The sequence below is a fragment of the Mixophyes fleayi genome, chromosome 3 (assembly GCF_038048845.1).
Source record: "Mixophyes fleayi isolate aMixFle1 chromosome 3, aMixFle1.hap1, whole genome shotgun sequence".
Lineage (NCBI taxonomy): Eukaryota > Metazoa > Chordata > Amphibia > Anura > Limnodynastidae > Mixophyes > Mixophyes fleayi.
In genome coordinates, this window is record NC_134404.1 from 75,477,664 (window position 1) to 75,486,373 (window position 8,710).

Sequence of the window (8,710 nt, forward strand, 5' to 3'; positions counted from 1 at the left end):
TGTGTGAGCTATGGCACAGTACAATGTCATTGGAGACTCTTAAGAACACTGCCAGCATGCCCAGATCTTCCCAAATGTCACCCAATTCATGTAGAAGCTATGCCCGTTTTGTGATGTGCATATTGTTTCAGTTCTGCTACAATAGATACTGTTGGGAGCTATGACTATTCATTAATAAACAACTAATTAGCACAAAGCCACTACCAAATCACTTCCAAATGACATGTTTTTTCCCATCAATTACACTCTACACTAGGTTTAGTGTTTTATGTGTTTATAGAATGTAATAGAATTATATTGATCCCTTCAATAAATCTCTGCTCACGTATTTTTCCACCTTTGTATGAGGAGCAAGGGTCAAGTTTGTAGCTTTGGAGACAGGTGTACAGATGAGAAGGTTGAAGAACGAGAGTGAAGAGGCTATATACAATACAAGCAGTATTTACACCTGAAGCGGGTTGCACAGAGGCAGTGAACATACAATTCCCCTTCCTATTAGTAACTTTTCATATTTGTCCATCCAATGAGGAAAGCTCTGTCCCATGCTTCTGGGAAAGTTAACTTCTTTATCCCATGTATCAGACTCCCACCCTTTGTGGGTGATCTCAATCCAGCCGAGGTAGAAGTCTGGCACTACCATGCCCTACCATGCCTATCAACGAGTACACCTCCTTTTTCATTTTGGGCATCGTGACATAATTCAAGCCTTAAATTATTTGATCCCACAAATGAAGAGGAACTATCTACTCTCTTGTTATCTCCCTACCTTACCTCCTGTCCTCTTGATCCCATACCCTCACAAATTGGTAGGACCCTGTCTAATGTGCTCAATCCTCCACTAACTAGAATCTGTAATTTATCTCTCTCTATTGGTAACTTCCCGTCATTATACAAGCACGCAGTGATTACTCCTATTGTGAAAAAACAAAATTCTGACCCAAACTTTCTCTCAAATTAACGTCCCATCTCCCAGCTCCCATGCCTCTCCAAATTTCTTTAGAGAATTGCCTACACTCACCTCACACACTTTCTTACAGCAAACAACCTATTGGATCCTCTTCAGTCAGGCTTTCACTCTCAACACTCCACAGAGACTGCGCTGACCAAGGTTGTCAATGATTTGATCACAGCAAAAACTGAAGGACATTACTCTCTTCTAATTCTCCTGGATCTCTCTGCTGCATTTGACACTGTTGACCACTCTCTCCTCATGCAAACGCTACAATCCCTAGGTCTTGAAGGCACTGTCCTATCCTGGTTCTCATCCTACCTATCTAATCGCTTTTTCAGTGTTAATGCCCCTGGATCCAACTCTGCTCTGCTTCCTTTATCAGTTTCAGTACCACAAGGCTCAGTCCTAGGTCCTCTGCTGTTCTCTGTCTATACCAGCTCACTTGGAAAACTAATAAGCTCCTCTGGCTTTCAGTATCATCTCTATGCGGATGATACACAAATTTATCTATCCTCTCCTGATCTTTCACCATCTGTGTTGTCTCGCGTTACTGACTGTCTTTCTGCCATTTCATCTTGGATGTCTTCTCGCCAACTCAAACTCAATCTTTCAACAACAGAATTAATAATATTCTCACCCACCAACAGAAGCCTCCTGCCTGACATTTCTATTTCTGTTGACCATAAATCCCACCCTGCAAGCTCGCTGCCTAGGTGTGATCCTTGACTCAGGCCTAACCTTTGTTCCCCACATCAACTCTATATCTAAATCATGTTACCTACATCTAAAAAACATTTCCATCTTTTATGTTACCCTCCCCAAAACCTGGACAAATTCTCCAAGAAATTAGCTGTTCACATCCTGACAGCAGCCAAATCACTCATAGCCCTTAAATGGAAAAGACCTCACCTCCGTCCCGTTTGAAGAGGCAGATTTGGCATGTGGCCGCTATGGAGGAGATTACGTACTATCTCCACGATATAGGCCACGTCTTCAATCAGGTATGGGCTCCATGGATAGCCGTGGAAAGCACCTTTCCTGCTCAACCCTCCGTGTATTTCAACCTGACCCATGTGCGATGACCATAACTCCTCCTGGCACGCACCCCCCCTCTCTGCTTAGGCTCAACACACCCTAATTACCCTCTGAATACTTACAGTCCTTATCTTTGTGGTCCCCAGCCCTCACCCTCCCCCCAAAATCCCTTTTTTTCCTACACCCATCTTATATTACTCTTTAAAACGGTAAAAACTGGTCATTTTTGTCTGATGTTTCCCTGGTATGCGATATATCACAATAACTGTTGTGGTTTCACTGTGTATTTTACACAGTATTATCTTTTTGCTGCCTGTATTTTTTTGACTGACCATTGAAAATTTCAAATTATTAAAAATAAAACAACATTTCCAGAATACTTACATATCTCACACAAGACACTACAAAATGTTTAATTCATGCACTTATCATTTCTCTCATCAACTATTGAAATTCGCTTCTTACCAGTTTTCCCAAAATCAGAATCAAACCCCTTCAATCTATTTTGCATGCAGCGGTTAGATTGATTTTCCTTGGAAATTGTTCTTCTTCTTCTGAGCCACTCTGTCAGTCTCTACATTGGCTGCCTGTTTTTCAATGAATCCAATATAAAATTCTTCTACTAATGTACAAGGCTATCAACAAAAGTTGCACCAACATGCATCTCCTCACTTGTCTCAAAATATCTCCCAACTCGACACCTCAGTTCTGCACAAGATCTACGTCTCTCTTCCACTCTCATCACATCCTCCCACTCCCGGATACAGGACTTTTTTTGGGCTGCACTCATTCTGTGGAATTCCCTCCCTCGCAAAATAAGACTTCTAGTCTTCAAATCTTCAAGCATTCTCTGAAAACCCTCCTCTTTAAGGAAGCTTATAGTATTCCTCATCAACCCTCTTAATCTCCCTAGGTTACCCTATTAACACCCTATACAAAGTCAACCCAAGACACCAACCCTTTGACCAACATTACTGTGTGACTGAGCATACAGCCCACTAAATACTTTTTACTTTAACATTCTAGCTGGACCAATATGCAATATGATTTAACACTTACCCTTGTGTATCAAACTCCCATTGTCCCATAGATTGTACGCTTGTGAGCAGGGCCCTGTTACCTCTCTGTGTATTTATTACCCAGTAGTGTTTTATTCCTGTTTGTTCCCAATTGTGAAGCGCTATGGAATTTGCTGGCTATATCTAAATAAATGTTGATGATGATGATTAACTAATGAATTACAAGAATCCTTTACTTGTTTTCATATTTCCACAGGGTTTTGTCACTTTGTGAGAATTAGAGTTGTTAGGAACAACAGGTAATAGCTGCTGCAGTGTTGATGTCATCCTGGGTGTGATCACATGAACTCCACTTATCTGCAGCTTAATCTGACACCAGCCCTGATTGGCTACTACTTCTCTAAATACCTGTCAGCATCACTGAACCATTGCCGGTTATAGCGTTCACACGCTGGCTTCTCCGTGCTCCTGTTTCTGTGTATATTCTGCTTTTTGTCCGATACTCTGCTTTGATCTCTACCTGTGTCCTGATCTGCCCTGATTGCTGCCTGGATTAACCTTATTGCTTGTGACCCCGACTACGTAAATCGCTGCCTGGACCGACCCTTTTGCCTGGTGTTTAAGTCTGCCTATCATCTGTGATACCACTTCACAGACCCATAGGATCGTAGTGCCTGCTATCTGCGTCATTAAACCTTTCCGTGTCAGCTGTGTTTCACTATCCAGATTTATAGTTCAATCTTGCCTCTGCACATTCCCTTGCACTGTGTAGCTCTCCAGCGCCATAAAAACACAGGCCGCAACTGGCATTACATCCATTACCTACTCTATACTGCCAAGTTGTTATACTGGTGGTGGAGGCTGGTACTACATCCTACTGAAACTCAGTATATCTACTTAATCTAGTCCAGGTGCATCCTGTATCCCTGTTGCCATAGAGATCTCTGCTCAGCATTCCACTACCAAGTCCTCTATGCTGCTCACCTACCTAAGTTAAGATATCACTACTCGAGATTAAGTCCTGGAGACAACCAGTGAACATATCTGGTCCCATGGGAAAGGGAGTTGCTAAAGGTGAAGCTCTCATCTACAACATGTTCTGAATCCCATGACTAAGCTGATAGGGCGAAAAGCACGTCGGGTAGTATGTTATTAATGACATCGTGAACCTGGAAGTCAGAGCCGGCGAGCGGCGTTTAGCCGTAAATATCATGCCTGTTTACATATAGTTACTTTTCATTATGGTGGTTTACTGTGAGTTATACCATTAAGGGACAGTGATACCAACGAATTATAGTCATATTATAGTTGGATAGATTCAGACTATACAATAATATATCATATTGGAATAACAGGAACTGCTTTTCATATCCATATACCAGGCAATAGGGAATTAAGCACTATTTGGGACATTGTGACCTAATAGGGAATAGAGTACCAACGTGAATATAATAAGACCGCTCTGAATATTGATTAATCCTTTAATAGGGAATCAGGTATGTTTGGTCCATTTGAAGCTAGCAATGTAATAAAGGGAGAATCACGCTAAATATATAACCACACACCAGGAGAAGGTACATGACCTTATCTGTTCATTCACAATGTTTGAATAATACCATAGAACACTATAGGTCCAATAATAGGCTGACCCTTATATAGAACAGTTTTGTGCGGATCTAGCTAAATAGAATCAGAGACTAAATGGACAAATATACCATCTTTTTATGTTTGCATCAATTATTAATATTGTTATTGGAGATTTCAGAGAAATCATTGTAAAATAAATAAATAGAACAAATGAAATATATATATATAAGGAGATATAAGATCGTGTACAATAACTATAGAATTTATTCCCTTGGACAAGTGTGAAATACCTGATGTAAATCAACAACTTGGCTTATATCCCTAGCTCCACAATGATTCTAAGGTTACTGATAACTCTCCAGCCCTGACTGTGATATACCGCTACACCCCAACTTACAACATCAGACATGTTTAAGCAAAATCTTTTTTGACATTATGTATGTGTGCTTTAACTAAATATATATATAACAGGTTTAATAAAGAAAAAGGACAACAATTTCAGTCTCAATTAAATCAATATTTATTGTAATAATAACAATACTGAATAGGACACTTATGACTGAATAACAATAAAATCCTCACTACAATAGCACATTATATCCAGCTCTACTGAAGTGTTCGTTTGTGAATTTAGATTTATTTCTTTTCTTTCCTTTTCTGATTTTAATCAATTGTGCCTTTCAATGGACCTGTATAGCAAAACAAGCAAGTTTGTATTACTAAATATAGGCTACTTTAATAAGAATAAGACAATAAACTTGATTTTAGAATTTTCTTTATGGACTGGAGTGCTTCAATGACCAACTTTACTTTGTGCATCTAAGCACAAGTATTTAAAGCAGTAGTAACCAATCAGGGCAGATAGAGATGGATTAAGGCAGGGGGGGGGGGGAAGGGGGGCACGTACCCTGGGCTCCACTCCATCAGGGTGGTAGTTGGAGGCTTGCCCCTCCTCTTAACGTCCACGCCCTTCATTTTCCTGTGGTTCACCCACTTCCTCTATGTGTGGCCTCCTCCTATCCCTGTTGAAGAAAGGTGTCACATGGTACGCACAACACAGAGCGGCTGGACCAAGGTAAGTGTGAGAAAAGGGGGGTATGTAAATGTAACAGCTACTTTCCTCTGCTAGTGTGTGTGAGCCAATCTTTGTCATACTTGCCAAATCCCCCTGAATATCAGGGAGACTCCCTGAAATAGGGGTGATCTCTCTCACTCCCTGAAGAGTCTGGCATTCTCCCTGATGCTGAGCCAGTACAAGACGTGGTTGGCTTCGCCATCTGTGGCATGATGACACAGTTCAGAAATTGTGTCCTATGTCCATGTATCAATGCCTATGAAGGTGGCCATTTTCATGGAGACCAAGATTTAATCAAAGACTGACAGGTAAGACAACATGACTTCAGTAATGGAGACAGAAATGTAAACGACACTTCAGTCTCTAGAGATTCATTAGCTGCTTAACTTTAACGCATAGTTGCCTACTCTCCTGGAATGTCTGGGAGACTCCCGCATTTCTGGGAGACCCCCCAGGCTCCTGGGAGAGCAGGGCAACCTCCCGGTTCTTATCCCTGCAATAGATAAGTGACGGGGGCTTAATGACACACATATCGCGTCATCTTAGACCCGCCCCCTGCTGTAATTGTCCAAAATTGTGACATTCGTTGAGGGGTGGGGTCAAAATTATGCGATTCATCAAGCCCCGCCCCCGCACGCCCACCTCCCTCGGGATCTCCCTGAAGCCAACGAGGAAAAGTTGGCAAGTATAATCTTTCTGTGTCCTGTCTGCGAATGGACTCATTACCGTGTATTCAGTGTCACACAGTGTCTCCACCTTAGTCTAGGTATCGTAGGTTCTTCGTGGGGTAGTGTTCTGAATGCATTGCCAAACTACCAAATGAATGCCCTTCATTCTTCTTTGTTACTGGCTTTTTCCTGGTATTCTAATAATTTAGTGTAATGACTATAAGGTGCTCTGTTAAATAATTTCATGAGGAAGGAAATGGCAGGGTGAATTTTGAGAAAAAAATGCTTCATTTTTAAATATGTTGTAGTGTATTGGAAAACAAATGTGAAAAACAATATGTTCCAAACATTAGGGATAATAGATCCCAAATATGTACAAGTACATAAATATTTGTGTCAAGACCTAACACAATAGACCTATATAATATTATGTTGTTTCTCTATTTGCGTCAGAATATGTTTTTTTCTGGTTCTCTGCTTATTGAGGAAACAAATTTAATTAAACACTGCACGCTACAGATTAGAGAGCCTTACTTCAGCATCTTTTTATGGATATTACACTGGAGCTCCCTCTGCTGGTCACCATTTCAACAGCATGTTTACATGCAATCGAAGAGGGTTCTTCTGTGGCAACAATTTAAACTGAGTACTATTCTAAAATTCATAGTTAAGATTTGGTGCATAATCTTGTTTTGTATTAGAATAGAACAACTTTCCACCTCTACAGTTTTAGAAATGTAATTCTGAATTTGCACTAAAAATATTTTTGGGGCTAATTACAAACACTACGGATCTGATTAATTTCTCCTGGTCATAACCATGTTACAATGCAAGGGGTGCAAATTAGTTTATTATTTTGCACATAAGTTAAATACTGGCTGTTTTTTCATGTAGCACACAAATACTTGATAGCTTTTTTTTTACACTGCAATTTAAAGTTGATCTAGGACATGTCCTACCCCAATTATAAATCTGCCATCACATTTTTAATTTACTTCCCCTCCAATGAAACATGGTTTTGCCAAGGTGCAAAGCATGTCCTATTGAGCAAGTAAAATGCCTTTTGAACAATCAGCAACACTTTGTTGTGTATATTAATAAGAATAGGTGCAACTGTGATATAAATGGGCACATTGCACCACAAGGTAAGAGCCAATGGTGCTTCTGACTCAGCATTCATACATGACCTCTATTATTAAAATGTAGTCACTATGGTTCACCTCTCTTTTAGTTTGAATTATCCCTTTACCGTATATCTTAAGAATTTTGGTTGATTATTGAAAATTAAAACATACTGTGTAATAAAATCTACTTTCGCAATGGTAGTGAATCCTCAAAATAAGTTTTACAATCAGCGGGTAGAATGAGTTATGTATATAAAAAAAAAAGTGCTGAATGTTTTGTTTTTCAATTTGAACTACTTCATGGTGCTACTTGTGATTGCAAATAATACATAGCCATACAGCAATGATGAAATTGTTTAAAAGTACAGACGGCAAGAGAGGGGCCTGTTTATCAGACCGCGGCCATACTTGCCCAGGGCGGTAAGGGTTAACTTACCACTTTATCAGACCAGTCTCTGTAGACTGCCGCCTGTGCCAGCTGTTTAGATTTGGGCTCTCAGTTCCACTAGTTAAAGAATAAATAAAAAAAAAGGTAACAATAGATACAAAATATAATATATATATATACTTAAAAACCTTTAAAGAGTAAAAAAAAGTGTTTTAATAAAAGAATGACACATTTTTAAAATGATTTTCATCTGTTATCACCAATTACAGAACAGGTATTGCTGCGGTACAAGTACTATAACCATTACTAACCCATTGATGTATAGGGCTAATAAAAAAAAAGCCCTGTGGCGGGATGTCCATTTATTGCGGTTAATAGGGCTTTTGCTGTTTAATAGAACTAGGTCAAGTCACTGTACATTTATATTACATAGAGGACTGATGTACTAGTAAAAGTGACACTTTGTAGCTCACAATAGACCACCTTTCCTGTTTCTCTGTATATGTGTAGATTTTTTTTTATACTGTTCACCCTTTCTAATGGCCCTATCTGCTTATATTTATACTCTTCTGGGACCTGATGAGATTCCCTGTTTATTTACAATTTCTATGCAGGATTATGTCATCAGACATTATCGTAAAGTGAGTTTCTACATCATATGCTTTCATTGCCACTGACATTCCCAGACCTATTGCTTAAGTTCCAGCTATAGACACAAACTAGACACTTCATATAAATCACATTTGTCCTACCAGCCTCATAATTGAATCTGCTGTCGGCAAACAACGCTTTGCATCAATTCATACAAAATTCCATCCTTGTTAATTGATGCAATAACATCTGATTTGGTATTTAGAATATA

At 39.6% G+C, this 8,710-nt stretch overlaps 1 long non-coding RNA gene across 1 annotated transcript; it reads right to left on the bottom strand.

The window, feature by feature from the left end:
* Positions 1-5,108: 5,108 nt before the first annotated feature.
* On the bottom strand, positions 5,109-7,995 carry LOC142142688 (uncharacterized). Its single transcript, XR_012689280.1, has 3 exons — positions 7,897-7,995; positions 5,501-5,615; positions 5,109-5,282 (listed from the first exon to the last, which is right to left on the bottom strand). It is a non-coding gene; the product is annotated as an uncharacterized LOC142142688 (long non-coding RNA).
* Between the last annotated feature and the right edge of the window lie 715 nt (positions 7,996-8,710).